Source organism: Bufo gargarizans, chromosome 8 (genome assembly GCF_014858855.1).
Source record: "Bufo gargarizans isolate SCDJY-AF-19 chromosome 8, ASM1485885v1, whole genome shotgun sequence".
In the NCBI taxonomy this organism is placed as follows: domain Eukaryota; kingdom Metazoa; phylum Chordata; class Amphibia; order Anura; family Bufonidae; genus Bufo; species Bufo gargarizans.
The window spans coordinates 20,778,676-20,798,124 of NC_058087.1; the positions used below are offsets into that span (position 1 = coordinate 20,778,676).

General features: G+C 45.7%; 1 protein-coding gene across 1 annotated transcript in view; it reads right to left on the minus strand.

The window, feature by feature from the left end:
- The window catches only part of PKP4 (plakophilin 4), a 240,397-nt gene that overhangs the window by 93,784 nt on the left and 127,164 nt on the right, over positions 1 to 19,449 (minus strand). The window lies entirely within an intron of this gene.

Genomic DNA, 19,449 nt, shown 5'->3' on the forward strand with positions numbered 1-19,449 from the left:
TAGGTACGAATCTGACCAAGAACTTCTGCATGGAGTTGACAAAAACTCCTCATAAAAGGGGTTGTCTAGTTTGGACCTCAAACTAGGCACAAAAGACTGAGTGGAGCCATTTCCGGAGAGAAAAAAGCACCCTGCTTTATAATTCTAATTATAACTGGGCAACTGCAGGAAATTTGAAGCTACTCTTCTCTATCTGTACAACCCCTGACGTTATATCAATGTAGAGTGTGCAAATTAGCTCTCCTCCAGAAGGAAGAAAGACGTCTCTCTATTGCCACCTAGAGGCAGTGACCCAACAGGACAAGGGATTTTAGCTAAACCAGAGTCTCTTCCAAAAGGAAGACACACATTTAGGGCACGGCCACAAAGAATTTCTACAGCAGATTTTGCTGCATTTGTTAAAGTAGAAATACTGATGCTCAGGTGTTCCGGATTTTGCTGCAGAATTCACTCGTCATTACAAAGGGTGGACTCCACTCTATCCACATCCTAGCCACATCATAGCCACAGTGCTGCGATTGTAAAATCTATGGCTGCAAAACTGCAGCTCATCTGTCTTGTGTAGACTTACCCAAAGACAGCTGCATCAGCGGAGGAAGACGCCCCGATAAAGTAGTCTACAGACTTGGGGTTTCCAGTACTTTGATATTGATGGTCGATCCTCAGGATAGGTCATCAATATCAGATCCATGGGGGGGGGGGATCTGTTTTAGGCAGTTGCTGGTACTGGAAACTATATAGCGCTGTTCAAAATGGGAAGTGAGTGGCGGTACTTCAGCACAAAGAGGACGGAACCTACAGCTTCTGGTTCTGCTCATTGTACAGTTTATGGCACCAGCAGCTGCCCAGTGTTGGAATCCCCATCAATCTGATATGGCTAACCCATGACCTCTCCTGAGGATACGCATTCAGCATCTTAGTACCGGAACAGCCCTTTAACGCCCGGACACTGACTTGCAGGGCAGCTGCCTACGGGTGGCATTAGAGACAGCTTTCTTTCTTCTGGAAGAGAGCTGATTTGCATAACTTTCCCAGGGAGCACTGCCTGCCTGACCTCCCTGCATTGGCCGACTCTCCGCAAGGATAAACCGAACCCCCCCCCCGAGAACAATCTAAAGTTTACATATGCAGACAGCATGCTACATTTTACGCCTATGCTAGTTCCAAGAGCAGCCCAGCAAGAGTACATGCTGGGAGTTGTAGATTCACCAGAGCTGGAGGTTGCCGATCCCTGGTTTAGCTTATAATTTGTTGATGGGATCTCAGGGGCGCCCTACTGGATTTTTAAAGAGGGGTGGCAGTGGACGTGATCCCCTTTTAAAGGGGTTTTCAGATTTTTTTTTTTCAACTGATGATCTATCCATCAATGCCTGATCGGTGGGGGTCCGACCCCGCAGACCAGCTGTTTAAGTAGGCACCGGCGCTCCCGTGAGGACCGCGGCCTTCTCCCCATTCACTAAGCACAGCGCCGTACATTGTACAGCGGCAGTGCTTGGTATCGCAACTCTGCTCCATTCACTTCAATGGGGCTGACCTGCGCCTAGGCCTGTGAACGTGACATCACATGACCTAGCCAAAGCTGCAAGAAGGCTGCGGCTGATTGTTGGGGGTTCCGGGTGTCGGACCCCTACCGATCAGATACTGATGAACTGTCCAGAGGATGGATTATCTTGGAAAACCCCTTTAATACCTATTTCTCTATATTTCACCCATTTGTAGGTGCTTTTAAAAAAAAATTCAAATAAATGTCAGTACTAACTGGTAAAGCTAACCAGTGCGCCGACATATATAGACAGTAGATTGCTATGGAAGCCCGTTCTTGCACATTTTAGAGGGCCGATACTCTCTATACCGGCAGATGAAAGCCTCCTATTTGCGGTGCAGCTGCACTTGGCGCACACACAGTGCCCATGACACGCAAGCCGTGGATGCTCAGCCTTTTAAATCATTGAGCCACAGAACGGAGGCTCCAAGAGGCTAAATAGTTACCCCCTCCCCATACAGAACGTCGCCAGCTGCAAAGGAATAAAAGATACTGATCCGTCCATAAAAATTCCAGTCATCGAGAAGTTCCTCGCAGAGATTACACATTAAATCAGGACACAATAGATGTCAGCGCCTGCCGGGCTCGCTCACTGACATTTGGGCTATTCCTCTGTGTGTAAATGACACCTCCGCAGCCGGGCAGACTTCACTGGAGGGAGGAGGACCGCTTTCTTAGAAGATTGTTTTAATGGAATTTTCACAAGCGCCAAAGACGTCTTTTAGAACGAGCTGGAATGTATAGGTTTATAGATGACGACTGGGATCATCGTAAAACCCGTCTCATCTCCATTTTCAACAGATGGAGAATGCGCCATAGACCGCCGACCCTCAATAAACACTACTAATGCCTCCTTTATTTAAAATGGAATAAGTGATCAAAGAAGGGTTGTGTCATTTGCAAAGTCTTCTTGGAGGATATTCTATAGGCTGAAGAGGATTCCCCCAATGTACAACGTCAGCTATAAGGTCTAACTTGTCTTAGGGCCCGACGTGGACATATTTGAGCTGGCATTTATTAATTTTTTTTGCCAGCACCACATAGTGGACAGAGGCAGGTACTGCAGCAATGCTCTCATTGACGTCAATGGGAGCAGTCAACTTTTTGTAGTTCCGGCACCGGAGCCACTGCAGAACAGCTGATCGGCAGGGGTGCGGGGTGTAAGACCCCTAGGAGGATAGGCCATCAATATATGGGGAGAGGACAACTCCATTAGGGAGGGGATATTGCATGCAATAAAAATTTAGTATAGCCAGTGAGCTATTTAGGCTACTTTCACATTAGCATTTTTAATTACGCTATTGAGATCAGTCATGCCAAAATGCATTCCGTTCCGTTTGGTTGCGTCCCCATCGCAGACAGAATAACGCTACAAGCAGCGTTCTTTTGTCCGTGATGTAGTGCGGAGCAAGACGGATACGTCCCCATTGACTTACATTGCGTGTCAGGACAGATCTGTTTTCTGTGACAATAGAAAACGGATCTGTCCCCCCTTGACTTTCAATGGTGTTCATGAAGGATCCGTCTTCGGTATATAAGACAGAATACAACTGGATCCGTTCATGACGGATCTGCAAAAAATGCTAGTGTGAAAGTAGCCTTAATAAAATATATCTGTACAGCGCCACCTGCTGTTTGTTCTTCTGCTTATTTCTTGCCCATCTCACTGAGCCAGTTGCCACCAGCCAGATGTTCTGTTGGAAGCTGTGGCAGTTACAGAGAGAGCTGCAGCAGAAAGGACACACCCCCCAGAGCTGCAGCAGAAAGGACACGTCCCCGAGCTGCCAGGCTGAAGATAATCTAGTAGAGCGATAAATGGAGAGATCTCTGGACCCATGTGAGGTACAGGGCTGGTTCTAGCTTTGTTAGCAAGGTGTCATGTATTTACTTTTTACATCAATCATGGGCATAACCCCCAAATCAATAAAATGTTTCATTTGAGATGCTGCAGTCAGGTAACATTGCTCGCCACTCCTCTGTACTGGCATGGCGTACACTACTGCGGAAGGGTCTATTAAATTACCATGTCTGTGTCATGGATTTTGCAGCTCTCTACCTTTCAGTGCGGCGCAGCATCTAATGTGAGGATTTCAGCTTCACAGATAAGGGCATAAGGGAAATCTAAGAACACTGATTGCATTCCTGCCTCTGTTTTCTTACTTACAGGGGGCACAGAACAGAGGTGACCCCATTTACTGATAATCGCTTGCCTTCCGCATCAATCCTAGTGACAACACTGCTTAGCTCTGCTGAAGGAGAAGGTGCCGGCCAGAGCCTCCCACCCCGGGGAAACAGGAAGGAGCGCCGCCCCGGTTATTGACCCGCACCACCTCTATATGGATTTTTATATAGAATTTTAATGAAAGTGAATTGTTTTTTTTAAAGGGGAAATATTCACCGTTTCACACATATTTACTAGTTAGTTATAAGAGTGAGCTGCTGAAACCACCAGAAATATTTCTACCATAGACTGCAATGGAACAGGGCCCTCGGTAGGCAAATTACCAGGGAAAACAGCTGCACAGCAAGGCAGATAGAAACTGCTTCTTTATAGCAACACTACCACAAAACTCAACTAGATTATATATTAAAAAAAAATATGAATTTACAGATGCATGATATAACAAATCTATTTACCCTATAAGGCTCCATTCGGGCCGCGCTCCGCAAATGCGGATAGCAAACTGTGTGCTGTCCGCATCCATTCCGTCACCATAGAGAATGAATGGGTGCGGAACGGATGCGGACCCATTTTCGGACGTGTGAATGGAGCCTAGGAGTCACCTGCCCATTAGGTTTTAGAGGAGGAAATTTTTTTTTCAGCAGACCTCAGATCAGACCCCCGTGTTTTGTTTTGACATGGGGATGTTAAGGAGGAAGGGCTGCCCCTAAAAACGGTATCTGTAGTAGTTAGAAGGCAACACTTCATCACGCCTTAAAGGGGCTATCCAACGTGTAAAACATGCCCCCCCCAATGCCCAGGCCTGCTGCATCTCCACATTGGGCGGATTAAAACATCCGGCAATGGGGCCTGGGGCGGTTTGGGGGGTTAGGGGAGCCAGCAGCAGGCCGTAACGGGAATAAGCCTCCCTACCATCACCCCCGTTGCGGTCTGCCCTTTTCATCATGTTGAGCCAGGACAGGCAGAGTAGCAGGGACCTGATCAGCGGCGGATCAGCGAGTATGGCTTCTTTTTTTGGAGCCATCTTAAAGGGAGTCCGTCACCTCCATAAGGCCATATACAGCGCTTACATGGCTCTGTAGCACACCTATACAGGATTGTAACGGTACCTTTGTTCTTTTCTTTAGACTTGCACCAGCAGGAAAAACTAAGTTTAATTCATATGCAAATGAGCACTCGCAAGTGCCCAGGGGCGGGGTTCAGTGTGTAGGTGCCCAGGCTGCTCTGCCTTCTTTTCACTTTACTCCTCCCCAGTCTCTGCCTTTGCCCGCCCTCCAAGTCCGGACCTATCGATGAGGCAAGAGACTTGGAGGGCGGGCAAAGGAAGAGACTGGGGAGGAGTAAAGTGAAAAGAAGGCAGAGCAGCCTGGGCACCTAAACACTGAACGCCGCCCCTGGGCACTTGCGAGTGCTCATTTGCATATGAATTAAACTTAGTTTTTCCTGCTGGTGCAAGTCTAAAGAAAAGAACAAAGGTACCGTTACAATCCTGTGTAGGTGTGCTACAGAGCCACGTAAGCACTGGATATGGCTATATGGAGGTGACAGACTCCCTTTAACGACTATGGGTGCAAAGTACATTCCAACCAACCCCTTAGGGTCCATTCACACATCCGTGTGTGTTTTGCGGATCCAGGGATCCGCAAAACGCGGACAGCGGCAATCTGCGTTCCGCATTTTGCCGGCACTAAGAGAATATGCCTATTCTTGCCCGCTATTGCGGACAAGAATATGACATGTTCTATTTTTTTCAGGATCGGAATTGCGGACCCAGAAGTGCGGGTCGGCAATTCCGGATCGGGGCCGCACGTCGTGCGGCCCCATAGAACTGTATGGGTCCACAATTCCGTTCTGCAAAATGCGGAATAGAATTGCGGATGTGTGAATGGAGCACATCTGCGTTAGGCGGTCCGGAGGCAGCAGCGCTGCGCACAGTCACGCTTATACGCGTCATCTCGCGAGACGACGCGCTTTGCCGGCCCGCACATGCGCATTTTGGGCCGGCATTTCGTCGAGGAGAGTCGCATCATCAGCTTGCCAGCCAATGATCGCGGCTGGCAAGCTGATGATTTTTTAAAAAAACAATCAGAGTGCCAGATAACAGATCATATTAGTAAATATGATCTGTTATATGGCTGCCCTGCTCCTCTGCTGGTTCTTTTCGTCGGTTGGATCCAGCAGAGGAGCAGGCTTCACAGTGAGTACACCAACACTACACACTAGCCCCAGATCACCCCCCTGAACCCCAATTAACCCTTTGATCACCCCTTTGATCGCCCCTGTCAATCACTAGTGAAAGGAAAAAAGTGATCAGTGTAAACTGTCACTTTTCTTTTTCACTGGTATTGACCGTTAGGTTTTAGGTATAGTTTAGGCCCCTTGGTTAGGTAGTTTAGGGATCGGTTAGCGCCCAGCCCACCGCACTGCAGTCCGTTATTCGCTGATTAGCGTATCGCTAATCAGCATTTGTACTTTTATAGTATCTGGAAGTGATCAAAACTGATCACGGTCAGATCTATAATTGTATTAGTGCGCCCTTCACCCAAAACGCAGTGTTTGCCCGATCAGGCCTGATCGGTCGCCCACACGTGCGTTCGCCCACACCCGCCCCACCGCAGTGACAAAAAAAAATTTTTTTTTTGATCACTGCACATTAACTTTACAAGCTCTGCGGCGATAAAAAAAAAAATCTGTTTTGATATTTTTTATCAACCGCAGCGGCCTCCGGTACTTCGCTAGCCTCCCTTTTGTAAGACAGGCTTGCTTTTTTTTCTTGGGTAGTCTCAGGGAATACCCCTAAATTGAGTTGCCCAAATGTCAAACAGGGGGTATTCTTCTGAAGAGGCCTACAGGCTTCTGACCCAGTCGGATGAGGAATGGGAACCCTCATCTGATGAATCTAGCGGGTCAGAATACGAACCTGTAGAAAGCAGTGGCTCTCTGACCCAAAGTTCGGACGAGGAGGCTGAGGTCCCTGATACCACCAGGCGTACCCGGCCCCGTGTCGCTAGACCGCAGGTTGCGCAGGATCCGCTTCAAGAGCAGCAGAGTGGGGCTGGTGCTGTCGGATTACGTGGTGAGGCATACACCAGCAGCCCAGCCCTTCCTGGACCTAGTACCAGCACTGCCGCACAACCTGGTGAAGTAGCGAGCACCAGAAGGGCAGTTGAAGCTGGTACGGTGGCACGTGCAGTAGTGACCCCGTCGCAGCCACCGCAAAGACGTGCCCGTAGAGCCCCTAGAATCCCTGAGGTGCTGGCAAACCCTGATTGGCAGTCCCCAACTTCAGCCGCACCTGTAGTTTTCCCTTTCACTGCCCAGTCTGGAGTTCGGGTTGAGACAGCTCAGATCGGTTCGGCCCTGGGATTTTTTGAGCTGTTCTTGACTGCGGAGCTCTTGGACATAGTTGTGGCCGAAACAAACAGGTATGCCACACAATTTATAGCCGCCAACCCGGGAAGCTTTTATGCCCAGCCTTTCCGGTGGAAACCAGTCCAAGTTTCCGAAATTAAAACTTTTCTGGGCCTTCTCCTCAACATGGGTCTAACTAAAAAGCATGAATTGCGGTCATATTGGTCCACGAACCCAATTCATCACATGCCCATGTTCTCTGCTGCTATGTCCAGGGCACGTTTTGAGGCCATCCTGTGTTTCCTGCACTTTAGCGACAACACCGCCTCCCGTCCCAGAGGCCACCCTGCTTTTGACCGGCTCCACAAAATTCGGCCCCTCATAGACCATTTCAACCTGAAATTTGCAGATTTGTATACCCCAGAGCAAAACATCTGCGTAGACGAGTCCCTGATACATTTTACCGGGCGCCTTGGCTTCAAACAATACATCCCAAGCAAGCGCGCCCGGTATGGGGTCAAATTGTATAAGCTCTGTGAAAGGGCCACAGGCTATACCCACAAATTTCGGATCTATGAGGGAAAAGATCAGACCCTGGAGCCGGTCGGTTGCCCTGACTACCTGGGGAGCAGTGGGAAGACAGTTTGGGACTTGGTGTCACCCTTATTCGGCAAGGGGTACCATCTTTATGTGGACAATTTTTACACAAGTGTGGCCCTCTTTAGGCATTTGTTTCTAGAACGGATTGGCGCCTGTGGCACCGCGCGAACTAGTCGCGCGGGCTTCCCCCAACGGCTCGTTACCACCCGTCTTACAAGGGGGCAGAGGGCCGCACTGTGTAACGAAGAACTGCTCGCGGTGAAATGGAGAGACAAGCGTGACGTTTACATGCTCTCCTCCATTCACGCAGACACGACAATACAAATTGAGCGAGCAACCCGTGTCATTGAAAAGCCCCTCTCAGTCCACGACTATAATTTGCTCATGGGAGGGGTGGACTTCAATGACCAGATGTTGTCTCCGTATTTAGTTTCCCGCAGAACCAGACGCTGGTATAAGAAGGTGTCTGTATATTTGATTCAATTGGCTCTGTATAATAGTTTTGTTCTCTACAGTAAGGCTGGGAGAACTGGATCCTTCCTCAAATTTCAGGAAGAGATCATCGAGAACCTCCTGTATCCAGGAGGTTCTGTGGCCCCATCCACCAGTGTAGTTAGCCGTCTACACGAGCGACATTTCCCCAATGTCGTTCCTGGTACCTCAACCCAACAGTCACCCTGAAAAAGATGTCGTGTCTGTAGCAGGAGTAGAATAAGGCGTGACCCCCGCTATTTCTGTCCTGACCACCCTGCCCTATGCTTTGGAGAGTGTTTCCGGAAGTACCACTCACAGGTACACCTAGCATAGGGATCACATCTCACCAGGACAGGCACACAGGGCTATTAGGGCCCATTCACTCACACAGCTGCTGCAAACCTCTCCTTTCACCTGGGACAAAGTGCATAACGCACTTCGCCACATCTTTGGGCGATTTGCGCTTTGCACATTGACCCATGGGGAAGGAGAGGTTTGTTCTATAAAGGTAAAAAAAAAAAAAAAAAACACCAGTAAGCAAAAAGGTTAATGTTTAGTTCAAAAAGTTAAAGTTTATATATTCTGTTCCAAAGTTAATAAAATTATTGCGTTGCGGCCTGTTTTTTTTTTTTTTTTTTTTACCTTCCAGGTGGACCAATCGATCGACTAGCTGCAGCACTGATGTGCATTCTGTCTGAGCATTGCGCTGCTGTCAGATTACACGCAAGTCGGTGTATGCGGCGCTGCAAGACGGGATTTCTACTCTGCAGTAACAGATACGTTTGCCGATGCTTACGAGCTGAGGAGGAGGCGGCGTTCCTATGCTTTGGCAAACACTTTGTATATAAAAAAAAATTATAAAATCCTGGCAATGATTTATTCATCCACATCGATTGATGTGAATGGAGAAATCTGGTTTGCCAGGGCATACGAGCTAAGTGGGTATGGATGTTGGGCGGAGCTCCTATGTCCTGGCAGACGCCTTTCCCCTCCTTTTTTTTTTTTTGGCAGAGATTTTTTCATCCACATAGATCGATGCGAATGAAGAAATCTGTGCCGTTCATTTTTTTCTTTCAGCCCAGAGGCTGAACGGAAAAAAAAATCTCATTACCTGTATGCTCAATATAAGGAGAATAGCAGAAACTCCTAATGCTGGCCATACATGTAATGATTGCGGAGACCCTCAAATGCCAGGGCAGTACAAACACCCCACAAATGACCCCATTTTGGAAAGAAGACACCCCAAGGTATTCGCTGAGGGGCATATTGAGTCCATGAAAGATTGAAATTTTTGTCCTAAGTTAGCGGAAAGTGAGACTTTGTGAGGAAGAAAAAAATTAACAAAACAATTTCCGCTAACTTATGCAAAAAAAAAAAATTTCTATGAACTTGCCAGGCCCCTCATTCAATACCTTGGGGTGTCTTCTTTCCAAAGTGGGGTCACATGTGGGGTATTTATACTGCCCTGGCTTTTTAGGGGCCCTAAAGCGTGAGAAGAAGTCTGGGATCCAAATGTCTAAAAATGCCCTCCTAAAAGGAATTTGGGCACCTTTGCGCATCTAGGCTGCAAAAAAGTGTCACACATCTGGTATCGCCGTACTCAGGAGAAGTTGGGGAAAGTGTTTTGCAGTGTCATTTTACATATACCCATGCTGGGTGAGATAAATATCTTGGTCAAATGCCAACTTTGTATAAAAAAATTGGAAAAGTTGACTTTTGCCAAGATATTTCTCTCACCCAGCATGCGTATATGTAAAATGACACCCCAAAACACATTCCCCAACTTCTCCTGAGTACGGCGATACCAGATGTGTGACACTTTTTTGCAGCCAAGGTGGGCAAAGGGGCACACATTCCAAAGTGCACCTTTCGGATTTCACCGGTCATTTTTTTACAGATTTTGATTGCAAAGTACTTCTCACACATTTGGGCCCCTAAATTGCCAGGGCAGTATAACTACGCCACAAGTGACCCCATTTTGGAAAGAAGACACCCCAAGGTATTCTGTGAGGGGCATGGCGAGTTCCTAGAATTTTTTTTTTTTTGTCGCAAGTTAGTGGAATATGAGACTTTGTAAGGAAAAAAGAGAAGAAAAAAAAAATCATCATTTTCCGCTAACTTGTGACAAAAAAAAAAAAAATTCTAGGAACTCGCCGTGCCCCTCACGGAATACCTTGGGGTGTCTTCTTTCCAAAATGGGGTCACTTGTGGGGTAGTTATACTGCCCTGGCAATTTAGGGGCCCAAATGTGCGAGAAGTAGTTTGCAATCAAAATGTGTAAAAAATGGCATGTGAAATCCGAAAGGTGCACTTTGGAATATGTGCCCCTTTGCCCACCTTGGCAGCAAAAAAGTGTCACACATCTGGTATCGCCGTACTCAGGAGAAGTTGGGGAATGTGTTTTGGGGTGTCATTTTACATATACCCATGCTGGGTGAGAAAAATATCTTGGTCAAATGCCAACTTTGTATAAAAAAATTTGGAAAAGTTGTCTTTTGCCAAGATATTTCTCTCACCCAGCATGGGTATATGTAAAATGACACCCCAAAACACATTGCCCAACTTCTCCTGAGTACGGCGATACCAGATGTGTGACACTTTTTTGCAGCCTAGGTGGGCAAAGGGGCCCATATTCCAAAGTGCACCTTTCGGATTTCACCGGTCATTTTTTACAGATTTTGATTGCAAAGTACTTCTCACACATTTGGGCCCCTAAATTGCCAGGGCAGTATAACTACGCCACAAGTGACCCCATTTTGGAGAGAAGACACCCCAAGGTATTCTGTGAGGGGCATGGCGAGTTCCTAGAATTTTTTTATTTTTTGTCGCAAGTTAGTGGAATATGAGACTTTGTAAGAAAAAAATAAAAATAAAAATAATCATCATTTTCCGCTAACTTGTGACAAAAAATAAAAAGTTCTATGAACTCACTATGCCCATCAGCGAATACCTTAGGGTGTCTACTTTCCGAAATGGGGTAATTTGTGGGGGTTTTCTACTGTCTGGGCATTGTAGAACCTCAGGAAACATGACAGGTGCTCAGAAAGTCAGAGCTGCTTCAAAAAGCGGAAATTCACATTTTTGTACCATAGTTTGTAAACGCTATAACTTTTACCCAAACAATTTTTTTTTTGCCCAAACATTTTTTTTTTATCAAAGACATGTAGAACTATAAATGTAGCGAAAAATGTATATATGGATGTCGTTTTTTTTGCAAAATTTTACAGCTGAAAGTGAAAAATGTCATTTTTTTGCAAAAAAATCGTTACATTTTGATTAATAACAAAAAAAGTAAAAATGTCAGCAGCAATAAAATACCACCAAATGAAAGCTCTATTAGTGAGAAGAAAAGGAGGTAAAATTCATTTGGGTGGTAAGTTGCATGACCGAGCGATAAACGGTGAAAGTAGTGTAGTGCAGAAGTGTAAAAAGTGGCCTTATCATGAAGGGGGTTTCAGCTAGCGGGGTTGAAGTGGTTAATATATGTCTATAAGGCCCCATGCACACGACCATATCCATTTTGTGGGCTGCAAAACACAGATACCGCCCGTGTGCATATTCCATCCGTAAAATAGACAAGAAGAGGACATGTTCTACCTTTTTTGCATAACGGTGAAACGGACATACAGATGCGGACAGCACACGGGGCCTTATAGTGGTGATTCCTACAACAGAACAGGGCGGTATCCCTAATGTAGTAAAGAGGCTCCATCTGATTAGCACTGAAGCATCAAACCCCTTCCAGCTATAGGACAGATTAAAGATCATGACGCTGAGAGGACACATAATGGCCTCAGGAGAGTCAATTCTGCAAGAGAGCGGACAGCATCATCTACTGAAGTCAATTCTTCCACTTCTGTAGCAGAAATACCAAGGCAAAAGAAGATGACGAAGCGGAAGAACCAAAGCTGAGGTTTCTCCATGGGAATTTTATCGCATGAGTAAAACGCGCCTGGGCTCTACATAAGCCTCTGGAACGGTTTCATATTGTGGCAGGGAACCAGACAGAATCGGCCATTCCACAATATCCTTTCCGCAAGTTCTGAACACAGAGATTAATATCTCCTACAATTCTATAAAGAAAAATTGATTTTTCTCTTTCCCCCCGCCAGCTGTAACTGAAAGCTAGTTATTCCAGATGATGTGACAATCACGGAGATCAGTCAGCTTCCCAATCTCAGATTTGCAGCACATTTGTAGGACTTCCGAGGACGGTTTTGCGTTCTGTAAGATCTGTCACAAAGAGGAGCGACTGGGTTTCTTTTATCAAAATTAAAGCTGGCCATAACCAGATGCATGTCCTTCAAACCAACCAGTATCAGTGTAGCCTGCTAACCTCCTAATGTGTATAGGGGGATAAAAAGGATTGGGCATGTTGGATTTCAACTGCCCAATCATTTTTTTTTTTCTGGGAGATGAGCGGCTGCCAGAAGGTTCATCCTCCTCTTCCTACAAGGAACACATGCTTGCCCGGCTGAGCATACAAGGGGATCGGGCGCGACATCTGCCGGCCGAATAAGCGTTCGACCAACAGTCATCTTATGTGTATGGTGGGCTTAACAGTAAAACTGACCATAACAACCAATCACACCTTAGCTTAAATTTTTCCAAAGTACTCTTCTAGAAGTCTGGTGTAGACCACGTATTTGGGTTCTTAAGGTTCTTTTCTGCTACTCACAGTTCAAACTGGAAGATCGCTGGTCTATTTTGCCTAAAACACAGTTTAGGTCTTACGTTACATATTACAGACCAGAGAGCCGGTCATGATCGGTCAAATGAAGACATGGAAAAAAAAAAAGCCAGGAAATGTCCACTCAGCCAACCAGTGGATATTAGTTCCATTCCTCCATTAACATCACAAAGCACTTGACAGAATAGAGAGGGGGCAGATGGGTGGTTTGATAAGCAGCTAGCAGGCAACTATGGTGACCAATGGTCTATGGGATTGGAGAGGCAAAATCCACCCTGTCAGGTCCTTCTCTGTGCCAACTGCAGCCTTTGACCAAGGGTCACACAAGGCCCTATGTTAGCCTGTCAACGCATTTTGCATAAAATTATCATAATTCTGTCTGGAGTTTAGATAAAATTAAATAAGGAAATGGAAAGTTTTCGGCTCAGGACAAAGCGCCACTGAACTTTCAACAAATTTTGCATTAACCAGTAGTACAATGTGTGTACATGAGGAATAACACAATTTATGACTATTATATCCCATGCTCAATATCTAGTTTGCAGGTTTCCCAGACATGGTGGTTGGAGACTAGCTGACATCCATTGCACACAGAAAGTAGAGGAGAATTTTCTTCCTAACTGTCTCACAGTCAGTCAGAAGAAGCCCCAGGATAATGGAGAACATTACCGAGAAGTACTGACCTGTATTTTTCTAAAATTACGTACTTGTGCTGAGCTATAACCTTCCTATGTGGCTGTGCAGTTTCTGTTTGTCAGTGGGGCTTCTTAGATCCTGCGCGCTCCTCCCCCCTCCCCTCTCCATAGGTTTGCATTGGCATGTGTAATATGATCCTCCTGCAGAGGTGTGATCTGTTCAGGATGGGACTAGGGCATTTTTCAAAGTGGAAAGCAATTAGTGTGGGTGTGGGGATTTATGCAAAAGTTAGCAATCATTTACATGGGCCGGCCTTTATCAGGAAGGGACTGTTCCTTCCAGGTAATTGTCTGCTTGTCAGTGGAGGTGAAGAGCTGAATTTAAATGATGCAATTTTCTCCACTATATGGATATATACAAAAATTTGACTGTATATCTCAGGGCTCATGCACACGAACATGTGTGCCCTGTGCGGCGGTCCGCAACGCACGGGAAGCGTCCATGTGCACGGATGTGTTAAACAGTCCAGATGGCAACTTAGTGCAGTCATTTTATGCTTTATCCACAATGTGAACTCTGAGCGTCTGATAAAAAGTTCCTATGCTGTCACCCACGGGACAAAGTTATCCCAGAGGTGCATCTAGGAAATAATGAATTGTGAACAGGGAAGGCGCTGAACAAGTGTAGCACATCTGGTTCACAGCGCCGCTGCCTCCGATGCATCTCAAGACCCGCCGTAAAGTGCCCAGCGACAGATGTTTCTTGCTCAATGTCATTTTTGCCTCCTCATTTTTATTACAAAGCAAAGGAAACGGGGATTATAATAAAGCGACTTTAATTAAACAAATGCAATATTAATGAAGGGTCCGGCGATGTGACAAGATGAGCAGCAACAGTGAAGTATTCCGATTGTAAGCTTTAACATGTTTCGTTCATTTAAAGTGAATGTGACATCAGAAAATGGCCTATTGTTTAAATCACATTTTTACGTCCCCATAATCATGCATATTTCACGCCGGCCACTAGGATCTAAAATATGTCAAAAATTCCTGTCTTTTGAGAGCAGCTACATGAGCCATAGACACAATGGTCAGGAGAGGACATCTGACTTCTATGGGAGAGTTTTCTAGGCATGCTCTGTGACCTGTGCAGGGAGGGGGAGTAGATAAGCTGTTATATCACCCACGGTCAATGGTGGATCCAGTATTATCTACGCATCTATTATCTACTGGAGACTGTTCCATATGAGCCCACTGTCTCTGTGCCTCTGCGCAATGTGCTGGTCCTAAGTACATCAGTCTGTCTATAATATTACTTTTTGAGGTAATAGGCAGCTCTCAGCAATGGGTTGTGTACTAGGTATCTGTCTATGACCGACTTTGCTGTAATTTCTGAGTAAGGTGAGGAGAAAATGATGCTTCTAACGCTTTTATCAGCATCTCTCACGAAAAGATTTTAACCCAACAATCCCCTTCTGTTTGTTACTCGAGAAGCCCCTTCCATTTTATTCTCGAGTCGTTAGGCCTCCATACTTGCTTCCAGCTCTGTACAAGGAATGACTAATGTTAATAATAAAGAAATGGTTTGGGTGGAAACAGAGCACACGATTATCACTCTACTAATCATCAATTCTCTGCTGTCACTGGATGAGCTCTTGCCGAGCCATTCAGCTATGAGCAAAATGGCGATTTTACAGCGTGCTAGTTGAGGCTTCATGGTGACCAGCTTAGGAACAGTGCACGCTACCGTGCAAGAAAGACCGCTGCTTAATAATCGCAGGGACTTCAGGAGGGTTTTATTTTCAGACACGCAATGATTGCATCTCCATCTGGAAGGCATACATGGGTTTGGTCTGATCTTGCAGCCTTCTGCAATAATATAAGAAAAGGTGAGTACTTTAAGTGTACCTCCAGTTTTAAACAAGTTTAAAAAATGACTATAGGTGAATATAATAAACTTTGTAATATATCTTATTAAAAGAAATGATGCTTCTTCCTGGGCTGCTCAGGCTGATTTCCTCCTCTTTCCCTGCACACAGCCTCTTAGCTCTATTAGCACTCTGTCTCTAGCCTCACACAAAAAAGTATACTTGGAGGAGGAGGGATAAGAAGGCTGCTGGCAGCTAGTAAGTGATGTATTACTTCACTCTGAGCTTTATCTTCTTAGATATAGTTGAGTCAAAAGAGTCAAGTGTAGCAGAGCTAAGAAACTGCAGTTTGGGCGTCTCTCATCCAGTAGCCTCTGAAGCAGGAAAGAGCAAAGATTCCTGATAAAAAGCATTTTTCTTTAATATGATATATTACACAGTTTCTTATAGTCACTTGCATTATTCATTTATGGAAAGTTGTTTTATAACTGGAGGTATTGGAGACTGTCCTCTTCGACATTCCCCGCACCCAAAAACCAGTCAGTAAATAGCTTAACAAATGTTTTTGTGTTTCAGGTCACTTGCAGTAGCAGGCTGTGTGCTGCATGCTAATGCACCCATGGACTCAACACTCAGACCTCCAGTGGTGCCGCTGAACCAGACAAAGATTATTATAGAAACCTATAATTATTGAACTCTAGTTTTAGCTGGACCATGGAAGTCTGTGTATTGCAGCCACCTGAATGCAGCTTGGGGAGTCAACATAGCAGCGTTTACTTTCTGGGGACCTGGAATGGTGGACAATTTCTGCTCCTTTAGGCAGCTTTAACCATATGTTATATTTGATTCAAAAAAGGAACCTGTTATAGTGCAAGGGTCCCTTTAAATAAAACATACATACTTAGGGCTCGTCCACACAAAGAATTGCGTAAGATTTCCCGGATGTAAACTCTGCATCAGATTAAAATACCAAAGTGAATGAGGTTGGTAGTAATCCATCCATATGCTGTGTAAATCTTGTGTGGAAATTGAGTGGATTTTTTAACCCGCCACATGACAATTTCTGTTGCAAATTTTCCCCACTGGAGCGGTGAAAAATAAATCCGCACTGCTTTACGTGAGCAAATGTGCATCAAAAGCGGCATGATTTGATGTGGATTTCCTTTGAAGAACTGCGTATGTGATGTGGAAAAAAATCCAAAGTAAGTCGGTTCCTTGTGGATGTACCCTTACACAGCAGTCCGAGGCTTGAAACGGAGAATCGGCTGTCACCAAGCAGAAAATGATATTCCACTGCAACACCTGGAAAGATCTACATAAACTGCACAAAAATTACCATGAAGTTGGAACAAAACTACTTTGTACCGCCGATGGCCGTGCGTCGATGAAAATTAGATTAAATGCAAAATTGTGATGATCCGTTACATTTAAACACTTCAGACATTAGGCACATTCGTGAAGCCATTATAGGATATTTCACAAACTGCACCGCAATGTCTGTTCTCGCGCATCCACCGAAACATCAAATGCAGAGCATACAATGCAATGCTTATCTCCACCTGGGATCTCACAAGTAAATCAGAGATAATACGAGACGGCAAAACTCAGATTGGATATAAAAAAATTAAAATATAAAAACACAGACATGGCGATGGTTCGTCGACAAAGTAAATGGAGCCTATTAAGGACGTTAAACCCGTCCGCGCACAATGGTTCTGTACCGTGGCCAATGAAGCTAACAGGAAAATGAGTCAAATTTGCCGCAATATGAATAATGAACTGTAACAAAGGTAATTCAGCATGTGATAAACTGACTGGCCGTCCTCCTCGTTGTGGCCAGACTCGTAAAACCATTTGTGGCTGTGAATTTCCTACGCCTAGCCTCTGCACATAGAGAAGTAATGGATATCGAGCTACAGGATAAGCAGGACAATCTGCCGCCACTCAAAATATAATCAACTCCACAGCAAACAGATCGTATAAAGATGGTAAAATACCCATACAGAACCTCTAGGTCGGGGCCGGGTGAAAACAAGTGGGGGGCCGACTGCTGGGACCCCAACACTATTACAATGGAGAAGCTCCGCTGGCTGCCCTCTCGTTCAGATGCTGTGCATTATTCTGCCCCTCACTTCCATGTTAAGGGTTATTCGGGTTAGATTGAGGTCTCCCCTATCCACAGGGTTGCACGTGCGTGCGGCTGCTCCATTAATCTCTATGGGCGTTCCGGCGATAGCTGTGCACAGAACTCCACTATCTCTGGACTTCCCTTTGAAAATGAATGGAACGGCCGTATGCATGCCCAACCGGGCTCTTTATTGATTTCAGTGGGGCTGCAGGGGGTACGGGGCCCTGTGCTCGTGATCGGTTGGACCCCAACCGATCTAATAGTTATTGTAGTTATCCCATATCCTGTGGATAGGGAATAACCTAATCTAACCAGTGAGTGAATCCAGTAAGTGAATTTCCATGATTGCATTCCCAACAGTCAGACATTGACCATTATTATTGTTTTCTTTTAACTAAATAGTGAAACATTTCTGGGGTCATTTATTAGGTCCATGGTTTTAGATGCCGGTCTTAATAACCCTGTGCTGGCGCTTGACGCGCCCGTTATGTAGAGGCGCCGGCCTCTATATACGGTAACTTAGGAGCATTCACCACCGGCGTATAACAGCCTTAAATCTACGCCAGCTCCCCCACTGGTCCAGAGTTAGATCATTTTCTATGCCTAAAACAGGTGTACAGAATGATAAATGAGATGGGCAGGTCGGCCTTCTTCCCTGCAACGTCCACCCCCCCCCCCCCCCTTTTTTTTTTCTTGGTGTTTGTGGTGACAAAATCTGCGTCAAATATATGTTTGTTAATTTCTTAATATAAACTACGGGAAAATGGAAAAGAAACAAAAAGGAGAACAATGTGATTGAGCGGAGATTGACAAAGCATTATCTGCTACTAGTGCTTGTTCAATGGTCACACAACCAAGGTGGTGGGCTCTGCAGCATCAGGTGTATGACGAGGCAGGGGTACATTAATACTGGGCGGCATCTCCCCTTGCTGCGATACTGCTGGTCACCCTGGCATAGTGCGCTCATACAGATGCTGGATATGCTGGTTGGCCAATGTTCCACGAATGACCATAGCAGCTAATGGCACATCATACCATGACACCTGGTGTGGGTCCTGTGTGTCTCCGCACTATGCATGATGAAAAGCATGGGCTCTCCAGCTGCTCTGTGGTGGGGTCATCGTTACCACCTGCTTTCATCACTCAACACTACTATCTAACACTGCTAGCCATTGATGGCCACATTAAAGTCCAGAAGAGGGCTGGAGATTGCCAAATGGACAAAGGATGCTGGAATGGGGTGGTGGGAGAGTAAGATAATTTTATTTGGTACCACATGCTCCAGGGCCATAATCCTGGAAAACTTCTGAGCATAGTGGTCAGAAGGGGTTAAAAATAACAAAAATCATTACGAACCTCCATTAGTCTCCCCGCCCCCTCCATTAGGACTCCCCTCCATAACGGAAACGGGATACATTCCGTCATAGAATTGCGTTATGGTCCGTGGTAACGGAATCCATAACGCAATTCACCTTTTACCAACAAACGAAGTGTGAACGAACTTCAAAATATGAAATTCGCTCATCCCTACTGGTAATGCCAGGAAAGGCCTGCTGAGCCAATCCGTGGTGCTGCGCCAACCATGACGTGGCGAGTGGGCTTATGTATTTTGATCAAAATCTATACAAAGGCAGGCACCTCGCATACAGTTTACAGATTCTGGCGCTGAATCAATTATGCTGAGAAGCAGTAGATCAATGCATGGCATGTGGATGTGCGAGCCGCGATTTCTCTCTTTGTGTGCGTTTTCCATCTCGCCGCGTTGGGCAGGCTGATGCCTGCAGCGTCAGTGGGATTAGCAGCTGCAGCAATTGTATCTGAAAGGCTTCACCTGCCATTTGTTGAGTTATCGCTATTAACTTTGTTCTCTTTCACAAGAACGTTACCTTGAGGCATCACCGACGGCCGCGCTTCACAAAAGCTGAGCTGTGTTTGCAGTTCATTCCATGTCTGGCAGATATTTATGGTTTTGGGGACA